At 45.3% G+C, this 26,901-nt stretch overlaps 1 pseudogene; it reads right to left on the reverse strand.

Moving 5' to 3' along the window:
- Nucleotides 1-692: 692 nt before the first annotated feature.
- On the reverse strand, nt 693-6,098 carry LOC114617000 (annotated as a pseudogene).
- Nucleotides 6,099-26,901: the final 20,803 nt, after the last annotated feature.

Raw genomic sequence — 26,901 nt, forward strand, 5'->3', positions numbered from 1 at the left:
ACAAACAAAAAAAAAGATTTTTACTTTTAATGTATGTGTGTGTGTGTGTGTGTATGTATTCGTATGTGTTTAAGCTTATACACAGTGCGGGCACCTATATGCATGCTACAGTGGCCAGAAGATAGAGTTAAGTGTCTGAGTACCACCCTGTCTCTTCCTGTTAGGCAGGGTCTCTCCTTGAATGCGAGGATCATATTTTCTTAGCAAGGCTGGCAGCGAGGATGCACCAGTGATCCTGTTGCCTCTGCCTGCCTCGGAACTGGGGTTCCAGGAGTGCACAAGATACCAGGCTTTGGCCAGGCAGTGATGGCTCATGCTTTTAATCCTAGCACTTGGGAGGCAGAGGCAGGCAGATTTCTGAGTTTGAGGCCAGCCTGGTCTACAGAGTGAGTTCCAGGACAGCCAGGGCTACACAGAGAAACTCTGTCTCGAACCCCCACCACCCTCAAAATAGATACCTGGCTTTGTTACATGTATGCTGAAATTTGAACTCTGGTCCTCAGAATTTCACAGCAAGCACTCTTAACCCCTGAGCCATTTCTGCAGCCCCTCCCATGTTTTTTTTTTTTTTTTTTAAAGTATTTTATGTTGTTTATACAAAATAAGAAACACAGATAAAGCACTTTTTCTCCACGGGAGGCTTGATGTTATCTCAGGGAACAGCGTTTGCACAGCTGGGTCACAAGCTGAGCTTAGTCCTTTTCCTTGGAGAACACTGTTTCCCCCCTGGTACACAGAGTGCGCACTGTGCAGCAGACCCGCTCCACAAACCCAGAGGACATAAAACTTAGCATCTTAACTGTCTGGATGTGGTCAGCTCTGAAGCTCTGAGTACACTTCATGTTGTGAAATAGATCCCCAGGACACTTTCATCTTGCAAAGCTGAGACTCTGTACCCATTAAACTCCTCTTTGTTCTGTTGCCCAGTTTCTGATAACCATCATTCTTTCTGTTTCTTTGCATTTGTGGGGGTTTTGATCTTGTTTTTTTTAGTACTTGGGATTTCTCTATCAGCTTTGTTTCTACAAAAAAAAAAAAAAAAAAAAAAATCACACACACACACACACGAATATATAGATTGTTTTTGAGTAGGCCCCAATGTAGACCAGGCTGTCCTCAGACTTGATAAGTAGCTGGAGATGACTTTGAGCCTCCACCTCCTCTGTGCTGAGATTAGAAGTCTACGACTCGGTACCCGGTTCATGTGGTGCTGGAGATTGAACACAAGGCAGTCTACCCACTGAGCTGCACTCCCAACCCCATGTCCCTGAATTTGACAATTTTGGATGCTGCATAGAAATCAGTGTTCAGGGCTGGAGAGATGGCTCAGTGGTTAAGAGCACTGACTACACTTCCAGAGGTCCTGAGTTCAAATCCCAGCAACCACATGGTGGCTCACAACCATCTGTAATGAGATCTGATGCCCTCTTCTGGTGTGTCTGAAGACAGCTACAATGTATTCATATATAATAAATAAATAAATCTTAAAAAAAAAAGAAATCAGTGTTCAATGGGATGTTTGCTTCTTCATACAAGTTTGCTTCTCCTAGCTCAACGTCCTCATGTCCATTTATCCAGTGGCACATATTAAAGTTTCCCTCCTTCCTTTGGAAGGCTGAAGAACATCCCTCTGTGTGTACACCATGTATAGATTATCCATTCATTCATTGATTGTCACTGTCACCTTTGGCCAGTGCACACACACTGCTTTGAATTTAGGGATGCAAACCCCCTTTTGAGACCCAGCTTTTGGTCTTCAGCTGTGTCAGTAGTGGGATTGATGGCTCATGTGCTCTCTCGGTTGATTCTTTTAAAGAAACTTCCTTATTTGCTTTGAATACAATCCTACCAGTGCTCTATGTCACAAAACCACCCACCTGCTGTTTATCCTTTACTTGTGTGTGTGTGTGCTTGGTCTTTGGACAGTTGCCATCCTAATGGTGCTTCCAAACTATGCATTTGCCATTTTGATTTGCATTTCTCTGAGGTTAATAATTGCATGTTGATCTTTTGCATAACACGTTGGGAGCAGTGTCCTTTTGAGTTCTCTGCACATGTTTTGTGAACCTGGGAGTTAAATCTAGGGCCTAGTATATGGCAGACAAGTGCTCCACCAAGTTACACCCCCAGACTCCCCACACATATGAAACTAGATGCTGTTATTGAGCAGTAGGAATTTCTTTGTATGTTCTCCATATTAACTTTTCTGTTTTTCTTTTTCTTTTTCTTTTTTTTCTTTTTGGTTTTTTGAGACAGGGTTTCTCTGTATAGTCCTGGCTGTCCTGGAACTCACTCTGTAGACCAGGCTGGCCTCGAACTCAGAAATCCGCCTGCCTCTGCCTCCCAAGTGCTGGGATTTAGGCGTGTGCCACCACCGCCTGGCTTAACTTTTCTTCCACTTAGTAGACTCACTGATCACTCTGCAGATTACACCTTTCTGCATATAAAAATTAGCCTCATGAAGTCCTATTGATCTTTTTCTTTTTTGCTGCTATGCTTTTCATATAACATAAATTATTGTTAGATCTAATTCTACAAAGCTTTCGCCCAACATGTTTTGTTTTGGCTTGTTCTACAGCCCTGGCCAGCCTGGCCAAGGACTTATATGTAGACCATGAGGGCCGGAAACTTGCAATGATCCTCCTGCCTCTGTCTCTGGAATGCTGGGAGTGTAGGCATAAACTCCTGTTGCCCTTTGCATTCGTATAGGAATTTAATCATCTCGGGTCATACGCGCAGGTCTTTAATCCCCTGTGATTGTTATAGATGGCCCTCCTTTCTTACAGCATCTCACTACGTTAAGATACAGAACTAAAGATTTCATTAAAGAAAGATGCCTGTAGAACAGTTTACTTAATAAAAATACAGTTGGTGGCTTCCTTCCAGTCATTGATTACTCTTGATCGTTGTCCCCAACGTTGGGTGATATGAACCTTTGTTGTGAACAAAGGGCCATGGCGTTAACTATTGCTTAATTTTGTTTGATTTTTCCAATGAATTCCTTTGAATTCTCTATGGGTGAAAACATGTTATCTGCAAGTAAAAGTCTTGTTTTTTTTTTTTTTTTTTTGGTTTTTCGAGGCAGAGTTTCTCTATGTAGCCCTGGCTGTCCTGGAACTCACTCTGTAGACCAAACTGGCCTCGAACTCAGAAATTCTCCTGCCTCTGCCTCCCAAGTGCTGGGATTAAAGGCGTGCGCCACCACCGCCTGCCCTTGTTTTTGTTGTTGTTGTTTGGTTGGTTTTTTTGTTTTGTTTTGTTTTTGTGAGTGAGCTTTGTCAGAAATACAGGTGGACACATTTGCGTCTTTCATGTCAGAATTTGTTGGAGAATAATAAATTAATAAAGCACATTCATTTTATCTAGCATTATTGACTAGTTTATATTTTTAAGACAATATCACACCATGGAACCCAGGATGGCCATAGACTTTTTTTCATTAAGTTATTTTGTACACATATATGTTTGTGTACCACATGCTGGCCTGGCCAGAAGAGGGCATTGGATCCCCTAGAACTGGAGTTAGGCCTCTATGTGGATGCTGTGAACTAAAACCTGGGTTCCCTTGCAAGAGCAGCCAGTGCTCTTAACCACTGAGCCACTTCTCCAGCCCTGACCTGGACTTGTGATCTTGATTCAGCTTCTTGGATACAGAGATTACAGAAGTGTGCTAGGAACCACGCTGAGGTCCTCTGCAAGAACAAGTACCCTTAACTCCTGAGCTATTTCTCCTGTCCCATGTCTGCCTTTTTGTATTGGCTTTGGGCTTGAACGTCCTCATGCTTCGTCAGAAAGCACTCTGCCCACTGAGCCATCTCTCCAGCTTATTATATGTTAGACTTCTCAAAAAGTAAAACATTTCTCAAGTTATTTAGTTTTGTTTAACATTAGTGGATTTATAATTGTTACATTGTTTGTTTACTTGCTTGGTTTGTTTTCTCAAGATACGGTTTCTCTGTGTAGTCCTGGAACTCACTCTGTAGATCAAGCTGTCTCAAACTCAGGGATCCACCTGCCTCTGCCTCCTGAGTGCTGGGATTAAAGGCGTGTGCCACCATGCCTGACCACTATATGGTTTTGATGCATGCATGTGTGCATGTGTGCACGTGTTCTTTATTTAATTTGGTGTGTTTCTAGGTGGTGACATTTTACTCATATGCATAGTCCTGCATCTGCCTGGGCCTCATGTGCGGGACAGGCAGTGTCTGATTAACCTGCCTCAACATTTGCTCTGAAGATGGAACAAACTGAGTCTTTTGAAATGGAGGACTAAAGGCAAGGGAACTTCTGGAAGCTACTGTTTTGTCATACGGCACAAGGAGGAGCGGAACACAACCAGATCTCAGAGTGGCACTTCTCTTTATCCAATCCAGATGGCTTTAGATTCTCTCCTCTGGCTTCTCTGGCTAGAGTTCTCAGCACGATGTAATAGAAACCACGAACAGAAAATCTTGTCTTGTTTTAACTCTTCAGGAGAAAGTATTCAGTGTTTTGCTATTAAACATGGAATCATTTCTGTTTCTTATTTTTCAGATGCTCTTGATTAAGATGAGGACATACTCTTACATTCCTAGTTCATTGAGTGTTCTTGTGGGCCATATGTTCCCCATGTACATGTGTATGGTGTCTGTATGTTCCCCATGTACATGTGTATGGTGTCTGTATGTTCCCCATGTACATGTGTATGAGGTTTGTATATTCCCCATGTATATGTGTATGGTGTCTGTATATTCCCCATGTACATGTGTATGGTGTCTGTATGTTCCCCATGTACATGTGTATGGTGTCTGTATGTTCCCCATATACATGTGTATGGGGTCTGTATGTTCCCCATGTACATATGGTATGGTGTCTGCATGTTCCCCATATACATGTGTATGGGGTCTGTATGTTCCCCATGTACATGTGTATGGGGTCTGTATGTTCCCCATGTACATGTGTATGGGGTCTGGAGGCTGTCATCCTTTATTCCCACCCCCTCTCCCCCATACACTTTTTTTGAGACAGGGTCTAGGCTGACTAATTGGAAAGCCCCAGAGATCTTCCTGTCTCTGTGTCCCAGTATTGGGGTTACCTCTGTGCCCAGCCCTTTGTTTTTAAACCCAGTAATTCAACTTTTATAATCCTGATACTATTCTCTTGTATGAGGTTTTTCATGCATTCAAGTATTTTACATGAAGGCTGCAATGAAGTTGTAGCAATGACAATAACTCTCCTGTAGCCTAAAAACAATAGGCATTTTCTCTTCTGTGCAGGAATGCAGGAAGCTGTGAAGTTATCAGGAAGTAACTGCCAATTTGGGAAAAAAAAACCCCCAAAAACCTTTCCATCTTTTCCTTGATCAATTAATATCTATCAATCCAGGAACCCAAATGGGACTTCGAGAGGCAGGTTGAATCAGATTTCTTTCATTAACTTTGATCTGGTCCCACATATCTATTAAAAGCTGCCCCCTCACCACCAAGAACAGAGTACTGGGTTGCAAATTGGAGCAAATGCTGACACAGATTTGTATTTTTCCAGGATTTTTCAAACCACAAACTGGCACTCTGGAGCCTCCCATGGAGTGAGCAAAAATAGGCATTCTCTGTGGTCCACTGGGAAGTCCCACTTATGAAGTGTGCAAGCTCCTCTGCTATGTAAGCGTGCATTCTGTAATTAGTTTTCTAGGGATCTTCAGCGGAACTCACATAAAACCCAGCACCAGTGCCGAAGTCCCCGCTGTCATCTTCTCCTTTAATATTAGCCCTGGGGTTTGGTATCTCTGGAGCAATGACAAGGCCGTGTTCTGAGGCAGCTTGCTGATAGCCAGACTTTGATAGGAAATTTTGTTCTGTGCAAGTTAAACCAGGCAGTCTGTAGGTGCAGACACTCCCTCTCGGGCTGGGGTGGTAGGTAGACAAGTCTGTTTTACCTTTCAACTCAACACCATCGTCGTGTTCTAGCTTTCCAGAGCTCTTGGAGGCACCTGTTGCTGCAAGGCCATTCTTCTCCTGTCCAAGTGCTACTCCTCGTATCTGCAACAAAGGGCAGTGGGTCTCCCTGAGGGAGCTCCCTGTGCTCAGCTTTTTACATGGGTGCTGGGGATCTGAACTCATGCTCACACAGTAGGCATGTAATTTGCTGCACCATGTCCTCCAGCCCCTGTCCCCGGACTCTAACCCTTTCTCCTTTGTAATAGAATTGCTTTTACAATGAAAGAAGAAAATTGATCCTTTGTACTCACTACCAGATCAACATTGCTGGCTGCCTCATACATACTGTGACTAGGTCCTACAATTAGACTCTTGATAAGCTCGAGAAAGGATTCTGAGCTCCTTCAGGTCTAATTGTGCATGGCTTTGTCTTGAGACCCTCAGCTGGAAGTGCAATGTATGTGCCTAGGTTAGACTCCTTACCCTAGCCCATCCCCCTACACCGACCCCCGCCCCGGGTCCCTCTCACAAGTCTCTGCTCAGCCTGGGCTTCTCTGCCACCAGTCCCAGCTTTGCCTAGCAACTGTGCTCACTCTTCTCTCGCTCTGACTTCTCCCCTCCCCACCTCCTTCTTCACATGTAGAGCACGGTTCTTTTATTTTTTTTTTTTTTTTTAGGTTTTTCGAGACAGGATTTCTCTGTGTAGTCCTGGCTGTCCTGGAACTCACTCTGTAGACCAGGCTGGCCTCAAACTCAGAAATCCACCTGCCTCTGACTCCCAAGTGCTAGGATTAAAGGCGTGTGCCACCACTGCCCAGCCCCCTCTTTACCTGGATATAATTTCTCCACATCCTCACTCAGGACTTTCCCCCTCTTTTCCTCCCTCTTTTCTTTCTTCCTTCCTTCCTTTCTTACAGAGTTTCACTATGTAGCCCTGGATCGTCTGAAACTGGCTGTGTAGATGAGGCTAACCTTGAACCCACAGAATTAAAGGTGTGACCAAAAATTTTTTTTAAAGATTTATTTATTATATATGAATACACTGTAGCTGTCTTCAGACACACCAGAAGAGGGCATCAGATCTCATTACAGATGGTTGTGAACCACTATGTGGTTGCTGGGATTTGAACTTAGGACCTCTGGAAGTGCAGTCAGTGCTCTTAACCACTGAGCCATCTCTCCAGCCCCAAAATTTTTTTTCATAATACATATTATATATAATGTATGTTTATTATAGTATCCAATCTCCATTTTCTTGGACATGCCCAACAACGCCTCTAACCTTTGGTTTCCTCCTCTTCCTCCTCTTCTTCCTCCTCTTCCCTTTCTTCCTCCTTCTCCCCTTCCTCTTCCTCTGACTAATTCCATCAGTACTGCCTGAACACTCATGGACAACTTACCAGGGATCACATCTCCAAAGAAAAATAGCTCCCTCTCCCCAGAATACACCAAATGCAAGTAGCTACTCAGCTAGAGGTGGGACCTCGTGGGCCTCACCACCGTCTGTGCTGGAATCATTGACTTGGCTTGATCTGGTCCAGGTGAGCTCATGTGTGCAATAGGTACACCATGCCCAGAGGATGACATTCCTCAGTGCCCTCCCCACCCTCTGGCTCTTACCTGTTCTCTGTTCCCCACTCCTTTCTATTTCCTGGGCCTTGCAAGGACTGAGATAGATGGCTCACTTATGGCAGAGCACTCAACAATTGCTTATTCTCCTTACCTTGACCAGTTAGGAGTCTCTGCATTGACTGGTTCCCACTGGAAAAAGAAGCTTCTCTGGCCAAGCCTGGGAGCAGCACTAATCTAAAGGTATGAACAGCTGTTTAGAAGGCAGTTTGACAGCATGTTCATTTAGCAAAGCATCAGTAGTGGTTCCCCAGTGGCCTATGACCTCCCTAACTTTTGGCCTGGCTACAGAGCTAGGCCCGAGTTCCTGCCTGCGGGTGTCCTGGAATGTAATTAGAAGACAGTTGTGTAGCTCCGTAACAGTCATGCACTGTGTTGCCAGCTGACACACCTTGCCTGGCAGGTTAGTATTGTAGCATGCAGGGTCTACTGCTGGGTAAATCCACTGATGATACTTCTCTTCCAGCAGCCCACAAAGTACCCTTTTCATTATAAAAGGTAACAGTTGAGAGGAAATCCCAGGTTCGGCTCACTTTCTTTATGTCCTACAAACTAAGTGTGTTACATCTTTGGCAATGGCGTCTTATCATCTGATGACTGTAGTGGCTAGACAGCACCTGGGAATTTCTTTTTCTTTTCTTTTCTTTTTTTTTTTTCATTTTACTTTTTGAGACAAGGTCTCTCTGTATAGCCCTGGCTGTCCCAGAACTCGGTTTGTGGACCAGACTAGCCTAGAACTCATACAGCTCTGCCTGCCTCTTCTTCCTGAGTGCTGGGTCTAAAGCTGTGCACCACCATAACTGGTGAGGATTTCTTTTTTTTTTTTTTTGGTTTTTTTTTTTTGGTTTTTCGAGACAGGGTCTCTGTGTAGTCCTGGCTGCCCTGGAACTCACTCTGTAGACCAGGCTGGCCTCGAACTCAGAAATCCACCTGCCTCTGCCTCCCAAGTGCTGGGATTAAAGGCGTGCGCCACCACTGCCCGGCCTGGTGAGGATTTCTTATATAAGAAGTCCAGGCACAATTGAAAACTACCCCTTGTACTTCAAAACCAAACCAAACCCAACCTTCCTGGACTGGGCGTGTAGCTCAATTGGGAGAGTGCTTATCTAACATGCATGAAACCCTGGGTTTGATCCTTGGCACTGTAAAAATAGGGAATAGTGGTGCACAGCCGTAGTCCCAGCACTTGGGAGGAGAAGGCAAGAAAGTGAGAAATTCACAATCATTCTAAATTTAAAGACATTCTTGCCAGGCAGTGGTGGCGCACACCTTTAATCCTAGCACTTGGAAGGCAGAGGCAGGCAGATTTCTGAGTTCAAGGCCAGCCTGATCTACAGAGTGAGTTCCAGGACAGCCAGGGCTACACAGAGAAACCCTGTCTCAAAAAAACCAAAAACTGGAAAAAAAAAAGACATTCTTGGCTACAGAATGACTTCAAAGCTGTATGAGCTATGAGCTGTGTGAGACAGACAGACAGACAGACAGACAGACAGACACAGACACACAGACAGACAGAGAGAGAGAGAGAGAGAGAGAGAGACAGAGAGACAGAGAGAGAGACAGAGAGACAGAGAGACAGAGAGACAGAGAGAGAGACAGAGAGAGAGACAGAGAGAGACAGAGAGAGACAGAGAGAGACAGAGAGAGGGCAATTTTTCTTTCCCTTTGTGAGTAGTTAATGTGGACCTTGGCATCATCTGGATACACATCCCAGATACAATCTAAACTAGGAAGCTAGGGTTTGTCCTTTGTTTTTTTAAAGCCAGCATTTCCTCACCTTCATTAAGGAATTCAAAGGACATTTCTATCACCCTAATTACCTGCTGTATGCATGAGGACGTCCTCTATCTGATATTCAGTCCGTGCATGGACTGAAGAGATTCCTACTCTAACCCAGTTACAACCTGGCCAGGCTTCATTGTTGTGCCTGATGTGGGGCCCGGCTGATTGCATCGGGACACTAGCATAGCAAATGATAGAGGACCTGCTGAAGCCCTTGATTTACTCTGTAATTAGAGGGACTGAAAGGAGGCTGTTCCCAAACTATTAACTACAACAGATTGTGTGGGAGGTAACACAAGGTGCTTCAGCTAACCCTGCTCTCTTTCAGTGTCGCTAGCTGAAGCCATGAACAGGTGTCAACTCTGGACCCTTGAGTCAGGCAGGCCAAGCCATCCTGACTGTATGAGCATACCCAATCCCTTTCTGATATTCGATAGTAAGCACCAGGGTCTTCTCATACAAATCCCAAAAACTTACTAGACATCCTGACCAAACTCTAAACCCTGCCATCTTACTGCCAGATCCCAACCCAGAGCCTCTTGACTTCTGTGCAGAAACAAGTGACCGCACTGGCAGTCTGGTCTATCTCTGGAAGAGCCCCAACTTTCCCTGCCTGAGGTTGCTTGGTTCACACACGGTCTAGCTTTATGGTGGCAGGACCTATAGGCGTTTGATGTTTGCAGTAGTAAGTTTCAGAGAGGCCGTAGAATCTGTTTTTACACTGAACCGTGGGGTTTGAACGACCTGAACCTGTGTTCCTAGACCATGGTCACGCGTCCGTCTCCACTGTGAACTGTTTCCTTGTTTTGCAGCTGAACTAGCCAGCCCCTGTTTAGCCATATTGCCAATAAATTTGTGGATTAGTCCAAACTCGGAATCTGTGAGGATTTTACTTGGGGGCTTTAGAAAAAGTATTTTGAGTGCTTATTAACTAAAATCGGAACAATCAGATCAATACAGGGAAGGTGAACTTGGGGTCAGTCTGCTGTCCAAATTGACTTCCAGTCCAGTCAGTGCTGCAGAGTGAGAACAACCCTCCCCTGGAAATACAACCTCAAAACAAGGCCTCGAGACATGGCTCAGTGATTGAGAATGAGTACTGTTCTCTCAGAAGACCAGAGTTCCCTTCCAAGCACTCACAACTGGTTGTGACTTAGTTCTAGGGTGCTGCCTCTCTTCTGGCCTCTATAGACACTTGTAGAAGAAACACACACATGCACACACAATTAATCTTTAAAAAGCTATTAAAAAAAAACCCAAAGATAGAAGTAAGCTAGTTCCTATGTTCATTTATTAAAAACATTTTTAAATAGCTCACTGTATGTATGTTCTGGCTTGCTATCTAGACCAGGGTGTCCTCCAACTCACAGACATCTACCTGCCTCTGTTTCTTGAGTGCTGGGGTTGAAAGCATGAATCACCATGCTGGCCAGTTCCTACATTTTTATTTAAATGTTAAATTTTGCTGAAGACTTAAGCTTAATCATTAAACCTTGTGGTGAAAACAGATCGTTTGGAGAATAGAACTTAGCTGCTGAATCCTCGACACAGCCATTCTGAGACATCTAATTGCAACTCTCCCTACTGAAAAGCCCACTTATCTTAGGCGTGTGGTGTTCTTTTCTATGAGTCACACTCTCTAAACATCCTGCCTGAGTGTGAGCCGTGCGATCTCCTTATCTCCACGCAATAAGCCTGTCCACCTTGCTTCACTTACATGTTTTGAAATTCTTTTCTGCAGCATAGGCAGGGTTCTGACTTGACTTTAGTGGAGGTCCCTAAGCAAAAAACACCCCAGGCTTCCTGCAGTAATGCTGGGCTGGGCCACTCCACTTCTGCTGACAGTGCCACACAGTGTAGAGCCTCAACCATTCTGTTCCTAACTTAGGGGAGTCCCAATAAGTTAGATCTGGTCAGTCACCCCTAAAATTAAATGAGAACAGTAGCCATGGACTACAGACAAGGAATTTGGTCAGCTGAGCCACACCAGAAAGCAAGTGGGATTAAGCGTTTCAACCATGTCTTCAAGGGTATTGATATGAGAAGTTAAGAGCATTTGCTCCTTCCAGAGGGTCCAAGCTGCATTTCCAGTACACCTGTCAGACTGCTTACTCTGGTGGACCTGATGCTCTCTTCTGGCCTTATACATAGACAGACAGACAGACAGACAGACAGACAGACAGACAAACACACACACACACACACACACAGAGAGAGAGAGAGAGAGAGAGAGAGAGAGAGAGAGAGAGAGAATCAATCTTTTAAAAAAGTATTGCGTTTATTTGCCCTTGTATATTTATTGTGCCAAACAGTCATAGAAGTGTCAGAGGGCACTATGGGAGTTGGCTCTCCCCTTCTACTGTGTGGGCTTTGGAGAATGATCTCAGGTAGTCAGGCTTGACAGCAAGTGCCTTTACCCACTGAGGCATCTTGACAGCCCGCTTTCTCCTTTCTCTTCAGCCCATGAGATGCTGCTGTTCATATTTGCCCACATTTAGGGTGTGTCTTTTCACCTCAAATAACTCAAGTAGAAACGTCATCTCAGATATGCCCAGAGATGATTTATCTCCAGGTGACTTTAGATCCTTTAAATAGAGAGTGAGTTCCAGGACAGCCACACAGAGAAACCCTGTCTCAAAAAACAAAAAACAAAACAAAACAAAACAAAATCCTGCTAAATTGCTAGTCGATTAAGCATTACCTAAGTGAAGTGGGACTTCCTTTTCATGGTGGGGTAATTGTGTTTATTTATGGGAACAGTCTTATCAAGGGGTGATCTGTCTGCAAGACCCGATTATTCCCGGAAAGTTTAATAACTGAAGATTTCCTGCCCACTGTTCTATAGACAGAACCATGTAAAGCTGGCAATTGAAATATATCAGAGACACCTTAGCTACTTACCCTGCAGTCTTCAGCCTCAAAAGGGGAAAATAATTAGCTTCACATAAACACTCCTTATATGAGCAACACAGAGCTCAGCGGAAACCTGACCCAAAGGCACATAGACAGACAAAACGAAGGCAGAGGCTTTGTCATCCTTTTGGTTCCCTTGGCCACCTGCTGGCCTGAGTCACTGGTTTTCAGGAAAGATGGATTTTAAGTCCCAGTCATAATACCAGTTATAACAGGTTAGAGAGCATTTCTCATCTGTTGTAACCTGGAATTTAACTTTAGCCTAAACTGGATGAAGTATGTCACCTCTCCTAGGAGATTCTTTTAACTGCTGAGCCATCTCTCCAGCCCAGAACAATATGTATGTATGTATGTATGTATGTATGTATGTATGTATGACAGGGTCTTAAATTTATACAGCTTATAAGCCTTGTCTTATACAGTTCAGCTTGATCTTAAACTCACTTTGTAGTCAAGACTGGCCTTGAGTTCCTAACCCTCCAGCCTTCTCCCTTCAAGTGTTGGGATCACAGGCATATGCACTTGGCTGGCCTTGAACTCTTGGTTCTCCTGTCTCAGCCCTCCCAAGTAGCTGGAATTATAGGCTGGTGTTACCAGGCCTGGGACTGCTTGTTGTTTTGCTATAGAAGGGACATTTGAATTCTCACACATTCTTGAGGCAAACAATCTGGGGTCCTTGAGGATCAGCAGGACCAGAATGTTCCACACACAACTTGTTAGAAAACAGAGAAACTGACAACACTGATGGTTTCCTCCGTCCTGTGGTGCGTGGGCTGGGCCTCACAGCACAGGTCTGAGGACAGAAGTGACAGAGAACAAGCGGCCACCAGGTTCTTCTTCTGTCCTAGTAGCTGCTTAAAATTCTTCTCCACACTTCATTTCCACAGCAGGTGGCCCAACCTGAGCTTAGATTATCCACGTCCCAACCAGAAGTTGTCATCAAGGTGTTGGCTCAACTAGAAAATGGCGTGAACTCTTTTTATTTTTTAAAATTTTTATTTATTTTCTTTTTCGTCAGGTGTTCACTATATTGCCCTGGCTGGCATGGAACTCAGTATATCATAGTAGAGGCTGGCCTCAAAGTCATTACATCATAGCCCTGGCTGGCGTGGAACTTAGAACATCACAGTCCAGGCTGGTATCAGATGCATTTATATCATAGCCCAGGCTGGCCTTGAACTTGTAGCACAATCTTCCTGCCTTTACCTCCTGAGAGCTAGGGTTACAGGTGTGCACTTTGACACCGAGGTTGGAGGAATTACTTCTTTCTCATGACAATGTGCATATGTGTACAGTTCTCTGAGGTCAAGCCACAGAAACTGATGTAGGCTAATTTAAGAAAATGGACATGACTGAATAACTATGGCTGTCATGGGCTAAGGCCTAGACCCAAACTTAGACAGAGACAGAAGTTGGAAGGAGTTTGAACTCTTGGTCTTGTTTGTGACGTCGTTTTGAAGTAGGGTTGTGCCTCAGCCTCCTGAGCGATGGGCTACAGGTGTACGCCACGACACATTGTGTGGGCACAGGGACTAGCAAGAACTTACCCTTTTCTGAGGAAGCCCAAGCCAGATCTCAAACCTGACTGGTTGTTGGGAAATGTGAGAAACTTAGGAAGAAGGACAGAATATTAATCGTATACAAGGAGACTTCAGATGATTGCCCAAAGGATCTTATGGTGACACTAAGAAAGTGGTCGAATATGCATTTAAAAAAATAGTAGGCAGAGTCTTGCTATCTCATATGTGGTGTGACTGGACTGGAGCTTACTGAGTAGCCCAGGTTAGCTTTGAATTGGAAGAAAAATCCCAAGCCAATGCTCCATGTCTGGCTCACGTGCACATCCTGTAATACTAGGAGGGTGGGGCCACCATCATACTTACTAATGGGAAGCTATTTCTTTGACAGAAATCAGGAGCTAGCGGCTCGCCTGGGAAACAGAGACCTATGTGACACCTGCTTTCCATCCACTCATGCTAAGAGCCTTGGAGCCCACTAACACATCAGCTGTTGTCTGGAGCCCGAGGAGTTGCCGCTTAGGAACTGTCACCCAGACAAAGCCGGGTCCTAGTCTACACCACAGAAAATAATCACAGGAGTCAGATTACAGCATAGTGCTTAGTAAGGAGAGATAAGAGACAGCACCTTCTTCAGATTTAAACAGGAACAGAAACATCGAGAGAGGAGAGAAAACCAAATGGGAGGGAAAGACACACAAACACAGAAAGACACACAGAGACGGAAAGACACAGAGAGGGGCAGAAGGAGAGAGAGGCTGAGGAAGGGAGAGAGAGCCACACAGAGACAGAGGGAAAGAGACGGAGAAAGAGAAATAGAAAGGGAGACAAAGGGGGAAGAGAGACAGAGACAGAAAGATACAGAGACATCAAGAGAGACAGGCACCGAGAGAGAGGGAGAGAGAGAGACAAGAGACAGAGAGAGAGAGAATGGAGAGAGAGAGAACTTGTGAGCACATGTGCCTTAGGTACCTTCACCATATATATATATATATCCTGAAGTTCTTATATATAAGATATATATCTTATAAATATATATTTATTGAAATTCTTATATATATGTACCTTATAAGTAAATATACATATCTATGTATATATATATGTAAATCATAGAAGCATATCTCTCTAACTGTATACGTATAGACCATATTCTATGGTTTGCAAAGTTAAAACTGCTCAAAAGATATCATTTACAACCAGATTTAAAGATTAAGCAAAGCCTAAAAATCAAATACGAAAATATGAACTGGTTTCCCTATTTTTCTTTTCTTAACAAATTTCCTTTGGGTAATGAAATGGTAAGATGATTTACCAGATGCCCTGCTTGGGACTAGGGAGGAAAGATGAGTGCTGATACAATTCAACTCAAGGCCGTGCATAATCTGGCCCCAACTAAGAAATCTCCTTTGTTGTTTGTTTTCTCTTTGAGACAGAATCTCATTATGTAGCCCTGGTTATCCCAGAACTCTTCACGCAAAGACTAGGCTAGCCTGGCTCAGCTTCCTGAGTGCTAGGATGAAAGGTGTGCCCCACCATAACCATCCCCAACTTTTGGCTTTAACATCCTTGTTTGAGATGTCTTTGGGCCTGGCGGTGGTGGCGGACGCCTTTAATCCCAGCCCTTGGGAGGCAGAGACAGGCGGATTTCTGAGTTCAAGGCCAGCCTAGTCTACAGAGTGAGTTCCAGGACAGCCAGAACTACACAGAGAAACCCTGTCTCGAAAAACAAAAACAAAAACAAAACAAAACAAAACAAAAAAGATGTCTTTGGGACCAGGAGCTTTGTAGGCAATCTTGATTCTGTGAGTTGTGAAGCTTTTGATTCACTGCAAGAACATAACCAGTTCCAGTGAGTGGGCTTCTTTCCAGTCCCAGTGTTTCTTAGCTTCTGCCTTTCTGTCTCTCTCCTTTAGGTACATTGTCTTTGGGAGGGCAGACTGGTCTCAGAGTCGCTGTGTAGCTGAGGATGGCCCTCAGTTTTTGAACTGTGTTGGGATCACAGGCTTGTGCCATTACTCCTGTTTTATGTGGTGTCTTAGGGTTTTACTGCTGTGAACAGACACAATGACCAAGGCCATAAACCATGACCATGACCATAAAGAAAAACACTTAATTGGGGCTGCCTTACTATTCAGAGGTTCAGTCCATCATTGTCATGGCAGGAAGCTTGGCAGCCTGCAGGCAGGTATGGTACTGGAGGAGCTGAGAGTTCTACATCACGAAACACCTATCCTGTGGTCTCGGTCACACCAGAGAATAATTCCTTGAACTCACTGTAGCTGGTTCACATATGTGTGACATGTGGTACATTTTCTGCTATTTATTTATTCATTCATTCATGTATTTACCACTGTGTGTAGTGTACGTGTGAGTGCCTGTTTGTGCACACATACATGTAGGGGGACAAATGTTAATGTTAGATCTTTTCTACTTCACCCTACCTTTTTGGGGAGGTGAGGGAGGGGTTTTGAGACAGAGTTTCTCTTGTGTAACAGCTCTGGTTGTCCTGGAATTCACTATGTAGATGAGGCTGGCCTTGAACTCACAGCCATCTGCCTGTGTCTACTGGGATTAAAGGCTTGTGTCACCACCACCTAGCTCCTCCTGCCTTTTATTTGAGACAGGGTCTCTCTGAGCTCAGAGTTCACTGATTGGCTAGAGTGGCCAGCCAGTGAGCTCTGGAAATCCTCCTGTCTCTGCCTGCCACTACCCTCCCTCCTCCTTCTAGCTCTGAGGTTATAGACAAACACTGCCGTACCCGGGCTCTGTGTGGTTGTTGGGGATTTGAACTCAAGTCCTCATTCTTGTGAGGCAGGCACTTACTGAACAAGCTACGTCCCCAGCCCCCTTTTTATGACAGTTCTTTATAATGTGTGTTCTCATAGTTTGTGTGAGGACGTTGATGCTGTAGTTGCTCCCTCTCTGTGGCACTGTGGTGACGTTATTACCAAGACTCACTAAAAACCTGATTCAGATGGGTGGGAGCACAGGCCTGTAACACCAGCATTCAGAAAGCGGACACAGCGGAACTCTGTGCTGAGAGTCTCACTGGGTTTGATCTCTAGCACCTCATAAACTAGGTTTAGTGGCTCACACCTGTGTCCCTGCACTTGGGAGGTGGAGGCAGGAACAGCAGACATTCATGACTTCATCCTCTGCTCTATAGTGGGTTCAAGGCCAGTCTGGGATATATGAGATGCTGTCTCAAAGAACAATAGCAACAACAACACCTACAACCGAAAGAATCACCGGAGTGGGGCGGGGGTGGAGGGAAGGGAGAACCTGCTTTAAACCGTGGTTCACATGCTGCCACCTACTGGAAGAAAACTGGATTTCACCTTATTATATAAAATAAAGGTTTTTAATTTTATTTATTTATTTATTTTTAAGATTTTTTTTTTGTATTTGTTTTTTGAGACAGGGTTTTTTTTTTTTTTAATAGCCTGGGCTGTCCTGGAACACACTCTGTAGACAGGCTGGCCTCGAACTCAGAAATCTGCCTGCCTCTGCCTCCCAAGTGCTGGGATTAAAGGCGTGTGCCACCACTGCCCGGCTAAGATTTTCTTTATTTTATTTATATGAGTATTCAGACACACCAGAAGAAGGAAGTGGATCCCATTACAGATGGTTGTGAACTACCATTTGGTTGCTGGGAATTGAACTCAGGACCTTTGGAGAGCAGTCAGTGCTCTTAATCACTAAGCCGTCTCTCCAGCCTTTTTATTTATTTTTAAAAAGCCTCCAATCTTACAACCTTTTTCTTGTTCTCTCCCACATCAGCTGATATGATAGGCCAATGTTTCATTGCAATAATTAGACACCAATGGAAAATTTTGCTAGAGGCTGGGCATGGTGGTCCATGCCGATGATCCTAGCACTAAAGATGTGAAGGCAAGAGGGTTAATATAAGATTCATAGGGAGTTTGAGGCTAGCCTAGGCTACATCAGACCCTGCCTCAAAAACAAAACAATGCGTTAGAAAGACAGCTCCGAGGTTAAAGAGTGCTTGCTCCATCATGAGTACCAGAGTTTGGACTTGAGAACCCACACAATAGGAGATTCACAAACACTTATAACACTATCCCAAGGGATATAACAGCCTCTTATGTTTTCTGTAGGCACACACATATACACAAAAAAGTGAATAAATAAAATTTTAAAGAAAAATGGCAACAAACCAACAGATGGGTGTGGTGCTACACACATTTAATCACAATACTGGGGAACTAGATGCAGATGGATCTCTGTGAATTTGGGTCAGCCTGGTCTACATAGTCAGACCTTGTCTCATAGAAATATTGATTTTTTTTTCAGAACACATGTAACAATATACCTGCTCCATTAGATTGGATCATAGGCACTGGTAGAAGCTAATGACTCTACACAGGGATGGTCAGACATAAGCACTCCACAGCACAGGTTGTATCAGAGACTATGACTGGAAATGCTGGCAAGTTCCATATGCAAGACTTTAGAGAGTGAGAACTTGTCTCAAACAAAACAAGACTTGGATTTCTCACTTGATGAGCACTTACATTGGAAGTGAAGAGAGTATAGGTACATCTGGATGGAGCCTCCAACTTCTTCCAGCACCAAAGGTATGGAAGTACGGCTTGCCTTGTGTCTCATTTGCATGCGTATAGAAGGGCCCGCTGAAGCCATGTGGATACCGAACATGGACAGATTTTTTTCCTTAACTTTCTTATTAATTCCTTAAAACATAATATTTGTTTTCATTTTCTAAATTTTATGTGTGTGTGTGTGTGTTTGGCCTGTCTGAGTGTCTGCATCATGTGCATGCAGTTCTTGAGAAGGTCAGAAGAGGGTGTCAGGTGTTACAGAGCAAAGGTTCCTCCATCTTGTCTCAGCTGGAGCTATCTATGATTTAACCTCAAATTGACCCCTTTTCTACACTCATATGAAAAGTCCCATGGGAAATTACCCAACCCTGTTCTTGAAACTCCAGTAGAAATACCCCAGGTAACTGCATGATTTTGCCTTCTGTTAAACTGCTTGCTTTACTCCTGTCTGTCTATCTATCTATCTATCTATCTATCTATCTATCTATCTATCATCTATCTATCTATCTATCATCTATCTATCTATCATCTATCTATCTAACCATCCAGTCCAGGTTGACCTTGAACTGGTTACGTAGCTGGGATTACAAGAGTGAGCCACTACACTAGGTTATGTGGCGTTGAGGATGGAGCCCAGGGCTTTGTACATGCCAGGAGGCACTTTATTAACTGAGCTACATCCCAGAGCTCTGATACAATCTTATATAATGAACCTTTATATGTGTCAGTTTTGGTATCTATGGGGGATCCTGGAACTGGGCCCGAGAGATAGCCAGGGATGGCTCTATACACTTTCTAGTTGAGTTTTCTTTGGCAGACACTAGAATAAAAGACATTCTAGTACTATGAGACTTTTCTTTTTCAGACAGGGCCTTGTGTAGCCTAAGCTGACCTCAAGCTCACTATATAATCAAGGATGGATGACCTTGAACCTTGACCTCACTACCTCTGCCTCCCAAGTGCTAGGATTACAGTCAAGTCCCACCACCCTAGTTTTACATAGTGCTGAGGACTAAACCTAGGTTTCATAAACACTAGGCAAGCGCTCTATCAACCAAGCCACATCCCCAATGAATACGTTTTAAAATTATATATACTGGGCTGGAGAGGTGGCTCAGTGGTTAAGAGCAATGACTGCTCTTCCAGAGGACCCAGGTTCAACTCCCAGCACCCACATGGCAGCTCACAACTGTGCAATTCCAGATCTACACAGATATACATGTAGGCAAATCACCAATGCACATAAAATAAATAAAAAACCTTAAATTTAAAAAAATATGTATTTGGGCTGGAGAGATGGCTCAGTGGTTAAGAGCACTGACTGCTCTTCCAGAGGTCCTGAGTTCAACTCCCAGCAACCACATGGTGGCTCACAACCATCTGTGATGGGATCCGATGCCCTCTTCTGGTGTGTCAGAACACAGTGACAGTGTACTCACATATATTAAATAAATGAATGAGTGAATCTTAAAAAATATATTTATCATATTTATTTGTGTGTGTGTGTGTATTCACATGCATGAATGCACCACAGTTTCTGGAGGTTAGAGGACAACTTGTGGGTTAGACTTGGAGATTTGGTGACAAGTGCCCTTATTTGCTGAGTCACTTCCCCAATCTCCTGTGAGTGCTTGATCAGAAATATCATCCTTTCTTTTGAGACAGAATCACACAGAGTTTGATCATCATGGGCCTTTGCTGATCAAGTCTGGGAGAATTATAGTAACAAATAATTAACAACTATAAGAGATAATAATTTGGAATAAGACCAACCTCAGTTTCTCCACATCAGCGTATGCAGAGTTGAATAAGCCAACAAGGGAAGAAGAATGCTCTTTCTCCCCTAGAATTCCACTTGGTCAGGGGAGAAGGAACTCTGGAAATAGAAAACCCAGCCTTTGGCTAATGTAGTGTAATGTAGTGTAGTGCTGTGCTGTGCAGTGCAGTGCAGTGCAATGGTTAGAGGCTCATTCCTGAAGCTGAAAGTAGTGAGGGGGGATAGGACAGACAAAAGACATTGCACATTCTCAAAATGTCTCTTCACGTAACACATTACTTTCAAAGGAGAAACACAGTGACTTTGCTTGCAACCAATCCCTTGGGCAACATCTAATCCAAGTACTTATCTTTCTGTCATCAGGATCAGAGGCAGCCGCCTGCCCCCCTGCTGGGATGACTGAGGACACACCGTCTCCTCAGCAGTGTTCTTGCCCAACGTACAGACCTACAATCTAATCGTGAAAAATACCAGACACACCTCACATTTGCAGAATGTGAGGAACATTCTGCAAACCAACTGGCTGTTGTTCTTCAAAAATGTCACAATCACGACAGGCGAAGAGTGAAGAAACTCTGTCAGATCACTGGAGACTACAGAGCCAGGCCAGCTCCATAGGTGATCCTGGGTTGTGAGCAGTGGGACAATAGATACACTTTAATTAGTATCTGGAGATAAGTCAACAGTATTCTACTCCTGTTTCATACTCTGGTTTTGCTGATTAAGCTGTGTCTGTTTAAGATGTTAGTGTTGAGGGCTGGGGCTTAGGGCCAGAGCCTGGCTTGCCCAAGGCTCTAGGTTCAATCTCTAGCACAAGGTGAAACGTTGTTAACATTTGGGAAAGCCATATTGCTGGGGCTCAGGGCTCTTCCAGGAAACTACAGCCTGAGCCCCCATGTTTTTTTTTTTTTATTTTTTTTTAAAGTTCGTTTCTTTTAATTTATTTTCTTTTATGTGTAGGGTGTTATATTTGCATGTATTTCTGTGTACCATGTGTGCAGTGTCCTTAAATCTCCTGGAACTGGAGTTAACAGATGGTTGTGAGCCACCATGCCGGGCTGGGAATTGAACCCAGGTCCTCTGGAAGAGCAGCCAGCGCTCTTAACCACTGAACAATCTCTCTAGCTCCCTGTGTGATTTTTTTTTAATGTTTGTAATTATTGAAAATGGGAAAAATTAAGGGCAAGTACGCATATAGATGCCTTTTTAAAGGTACTACGTAAAGCTGGAGTGTAGCTCAATTGGTACAGTTCTGTCCTCATGCAGGAAGCCATAGATGTAACCTCGAGTTCATAGAACTGGGTGGAGTGGTACACGCCTGAAACCCCAGCACTCAGGAGGCGAAGGAAGTAGGATCAGAAGCTCAAGGTCATCCTAAAATAAAACCCCAAACCAAACCAACCAACCAAATAACAACACAACAAAGACCACACCCGAATACTGTGTATGCTTGTGTGTGTGTGTGGGGGGGGCAAAATTACAAAGTAAGCTATGTTTTAATTACTGAAGTTCAGACCCCTTAAATATTAGCTTAGAGTTCCTAATAAGAAACACCTAATGTTAATCTTTATCACAATTCAAAGGTAGAAAAAAGGGAAATACTTGGTTATGCACTCAGTAGGTCAGATAATGAAGGTCCTTTCGATGTTTGAACTGAAAAGCAGAACACACATTATGTGGATTACATTTATCCTAGTTCTGGAATCTTCTGACCATAGCTCTGGCTTCTACTTCTACTTTTCAGAAATCTCCAGCATGATCTTAAGAGCTACAGGCATTAACACTTCCTGCTGTCACAGACTGGTCCCAGAGTGCTATACTTCCAGGGACTGGTGGCAACAGCTCTAAATCAGACTGTGTCAGCTAACAGGTCCTAATGCTTTAGTGGCTAACTAGCTTTTTTAGGCAGAGTGAATTGCTCAGGATCTCTCTGGCTTCCAAACCCTGCAACTTAAGTTGGGCACAGGCTCTGACCGCAGACAACTGCTTCCAGAGTCTGGGTTCAGAACAAGGATCAGAACGAGGGTGCTGGGCTGGGCTGGGGACACCTAGAGGCAGCCTCCAAGCCCCCCTTTCTCTGTCTCTCTCTGTCTCTCTCTATCTCTCTGTCTTTCACTATGTCTCTGTCTGTCTCTCTGTCTCTGTCTGTCTCTCTGTCTCTGTCTGTCTGTCTCTCTGTCTCTCTGTCTCTCTCTCTCTCTCTCTCTCTCTCTCTCTCTCTCTCTCTCTCTCCACTCCCCTCTCTGTGCTGAGGTCTGGACCCCAACCCTGTGCATGCTAAACAAGTATTCTTCCACTGACTGACCTTCACCTCCAGCTGCTCCCCACCTCCGTACAAATATTCACTGAAGTCTGGGGCAGAGCAGTAAGTGCTCTGGAGACTGTTCCCTCTCTAGGTTTCTGTTCCCAGATGTGCAGATGTCCCTGGAGGGCACTGACACCTGTGTCCCAGCATACTGCTCACCTAAACAATGCTTTTTTAGGTTGGAGGTTCTTCTCTTCCCTTCCTCTCTCCTTCCCTTCCTTCCTTTGACTGGGTCTCATGGAGCTCAGGTTTCAAGCTCACTACATAGCTGAAGCTGACCTTGAACATCTGACTCTCCTGCCTCCACTTCCTGAGTGTCAAGATTGTAGGCTTGCACCACCAGGCCCAGCTGTTAGTATTCTGTCTAAACAGCCTACTTGGAGATTCCAACTTATATTTCTCCCTTCTAGACAAAGTCAATCCTGGGGCATCTGAGACCCCCTTCTTGCTGCTGTGGTGCACCCCACTTGACCCCTAAGTAGAAATAAGTCTGAAGAAAATATAGAACAGAAACATGAATGGAGACAAACCTCAACAACAATGTCTTGAGAGTCGTCCCCCCCCCGCCCCCCCCCCCCCCGCCACCTCCTTAGCACCCTGAGAAGTGCATAGAACAGGCACCCGGGACTGGCCCAGGAATCCCACCCTGGTTGAGTGATTCTAAACTGCAACCTGCTTTCTCTGGTCCTTGGTGAATTGAACCCTGAAAGAGATGAAAGCTGATGATTTCTTTCTGGGGTTTCTGCTTCCAGCTGGCTCCTCCATTTTGTGGCACCAGGAGCCCTCTGACAAAGGCAGAAGAAGGAAGCCAGGCCCGTTCCTGGAGGGCTTGAAGGTGTTTGCTCTTGGCTGTGGCTCTAGGGAGAAATTGTCTCTGCTCTGTCTGCACTTAGGGCTGAGTCAGACGTGAGCATGCCCTGTGTTAAAATAAGAGCGGGTGTTTCTGAGAAGGGAAGTCCTAGAGCCTGCCAGGCCGGGATTAGCTGTTGATAAGGGGCCTGGCATTGTTCTCGCACTCCCCTGAGGCCCACAGCACATCCTAGAAGAGAAGCCAGATCCCTTGGCTGGGACAGTTGTGGGCAGAGATGGAGGGGCTGTCCTGCAGGCCATCTGTTGCTTTGGCTGTGCGGAGACAGGGCAGCACAATGGTCAGGCATAGAACTTATCCTTGGTGTAACTTTGCCATCACAGCCTGGGCCCTGTCTTGTCACGTAGACAATTCTTACTCCTAAACCAGAGTCAAGGCAGGTGGGGACAATGAGCCAACCAGCAATGTGTAAGTGTAGCAATCCAGGCCAGCCACATCCCTAACCCCGAGGTCAAAGCAAGAGCCAAGGAGTGGGGAGGGAGGGGGAGACCTCTCCAGCTTAGACTCTTCAGTCTGAAGAAACAAAGGCGACAGGAATGTGAGGAAACCACTGTTTACATGGTTCTCATGAGTGGTGCACTCAAACGTGTCCTAACGCACTTCTGGGCTGAGCACGGAGGGGGAGGCATGCTGAGGTGGGAACCGGAGATGGGGGTGAGGACTCGGTGTTCTTGGGAAGTTGTGGGGAGGTGGCCAGCTCTTTCCCCTTCCCTGAGGATGCAGGTATGGACCACTCTGAGCTTCAGTGGGGGCTGGAGGAGGAGGGCAGAGGGTCTTGGTGGAACAAGGCCCTGGATTTAGTGTCCAGCCGGAAGGCGGATAAGAAGGCAGTGAGTATCGAGCTTGGTTGATGGCAGGTGACCACCCGTGGTACCTAGTAACAGAAGGACTTGGAGAGGGACGCATGGAACCAGGGAGTAAGGTTTCGAACCCAGCTCCCAGCTGCCAAGATATCCCTTGGAAATAAAGTTGTCCATTTTGATCATCCCCATTCGTGAACTCAGTGCTTCTCCTCCACATGAGGCTTTTCATGGCCTTCTGGAAACAGAACATGCCTCCAGCTACTCAGAGATCCTCCCTCTCAGTCCTAGGCTGGCCCTGAGAGCCACAGGCTTGGCCAGGTGAGGCAAGCCCACAGCAACAAGCAGCTATGGGGGGAGGAAGCAATTTTTACAGCCCAAAGAAGCAAAATGGGAACTGGAGGATGAGGGTGGGTAAGGAAACCACCTCATGGGGAGAGAGCAGTGGAGAGCTGGGGAAAAAGAGTTACCTTCTCCGGACAGAGCATGCCCACATCCGTATCTTTTACAAATGATCTGAACTCATGGCTTGAGAGAGGGCTCAGGGGTCAAGAGCACCGTCTGCTCTTGCAGGGACTCAGGTTTGATTCTCAGCCCCTATGTGGCAGGCAGCTCATGAACATCCAAGACTCCAATTTCGGATCTAATGCCCTCTTCTGGCCTCCTTGGGCACTGCGTGCATGTGATGCATAAATATGCATGCAGGCAAAACACTCTTATATAATAGAAATAAATCTAAAAAAATTGAATGGCTGGACTTTATGAATTAGGCTTTCCAATGCTAAATGTAGTGGAATATGTTTGTAATCCCAGCACTTGGGAGACTGGGGCGAGAGGATCGGGTTTTAAGGTCATTCTTGGCTACATAGCAAGTTTGAGTCCAGGCTTCATGAGATGCTGCCTCAAAACAACAACCACCACCACAACAAGACACCATAAGACAAACAAATAAATAGAATTCCAGTGAAGACACTCTATAATCTATTTCCCAACAACTAATACAGAAAAATGTCTAACTTCATAAGGAGGCCATTTTAAAGATTCTCTCTCTCTCTCTCTTTCTCTCTCTCTCTCTCTCTCTCTCTCTCTCTCTCTCTCTCTCTCTCTGTGTGTGTGTGTGTGTGTGTAGGGTGGAGTCTGATGCTGGGTCCTATCTTCCACTGACCTAGCTAGTTTTATGTCAACTGGAGCCGTTTGGGAAGAGGGAACCTCAGTTGAGACAATGCCCTCTCCAGACTGTCCTGTGGGCCAGTCTGTGGAGCGTTTTCTTGACTGGTGGTTGATATGGGAGGCTCAGCTCATTGGAGGTGGTGCCCACCCTGGGCCGGTGGTCCTGGGCACAGTAGGAAAGCAGGCTGAATAAGTCATGAGGAGCAAACTTGTAAGCAGCGTTCCTCTGTGGCCTCTGTGTCAGTTCCTGCCTTAAGTTCTGGCTCTGACCTCTCTTCAGGTGAACTGTAATTAGGATGTGTAGCCTGAAATAAACCCTTTCCTCCCCAGGTTGCTTTTGGTCATGTGTCTTATCACGGCTATGGGAACCCTGACTAAGATACCTACCTAATCAATGAGGAGGGGTTTCCAGTCAGACCCAGGGCTCGAAGATACGATTCATCTCACCAGCCGTCTTGTTCTGGGGTTCCCCAACCTGCCTTTGGAGCCTGGAATTATAGGCAGGCTGCTACAGACACTTGGAATTTACACAGGCTCTGGGTACCCAGACTCTGGCCCTCAGGCTTATCTGACAAGTGTTTTGAGCACTGAGCCATCCTCCTGGTGTTGGAGCAGGGACCCTTTTTTTAATTAAAAAAACAAAAACAACAAAACCACCACCAACAACAAAAACCCTAAGAGGATTAGATGCATTGAAGATCAACATTTTGGTTTTGTTTACTGGAGAGAGATTTCCTGCCTGTCTGTCCTCTGCTCTAAGCCGTTGACATCAAACCCTCACAGGTGACACACAGCACGTTGGTTATCCCACAGACAGCCGCCTTTCACCCCCTCTCCATTACAGACATTCAGATGTTTAGAGATTGCCAGCGGATGTGGATGTGGGGTCTTGGATTCCGAGAACTGACACCTGACAGTCTTGGGGCACAGAGGAGTCTGTAACCACCTCACTTCCTTTTCTTTCTTTTAAAATATGCACTTTCCATGTCTGGTGGGTGCCTGCTTGTCTGCATGGACCCCACGTGGGTGCAAGTCCCTTTGGAGGCCGTACGAGGGCATCAGATTCGCTAGAGCTGGGGTCACAGGCAGTTCTAAGCTCCCGATGTGGGTACAGGGAACCAAACCCAGGTCTTCGGTAGGAGCACCAGCACTGCCCTGGGCAGTTACATTTCTGTCTGTGAAGACACCAGGCCCCAGGAGATCAGCTGGATTCTACCTCTGCAGGATTCTTACCTCTCGGGAGGTAAAAAACAGAGGCAATGCTCACACACTCACAAATATCTTGGGTTTCTGGAACTTTCTCAGTTTAAGCGCTGGCTGTCTTACTTCTCAGGAAACTGTTCAGTCCTGGTTAGCAGCTGAGGCCCTGGTATCCCCAGATAGCAGCTTACTGTGGTGGTGCTAACGCAGGGCAAGGCACCCTCAGCTGAGGATCAGAATAGCCCAGCTCCTCACATTGGGCACCGACCCCAGCCCACCCCCGCCACCTTCCCAGGCTGTTCCAAGCCTGGGGCCCTGCCCTGTCCCAGGGAACTCTGGTTTTTCTCACACCCACACTTGCACATTCATAAGCAAGGCAGAGAAAGAAAGCAGGTATTGTTCGAGTTCATAGCAGGTTATATTCTAGGAAAAGGTGGTGTAAGTG

Source organism: Grammomys surdaster, unplaced genomic scaffold, assembly GCF_004785775.1.
Source record: "Grammomys surdaster isolate TR1022 unplaced genomic scaffold, NIH_TR_1.0 133, whole genome shotgun sequence".
Taxonomy (NCBI): domain Eukaryota; kingdom Metazoa; phylum Chordata; class Mammalia; order Rodentia; family Muridae; genus Grammomys; species Grammomys surdaster.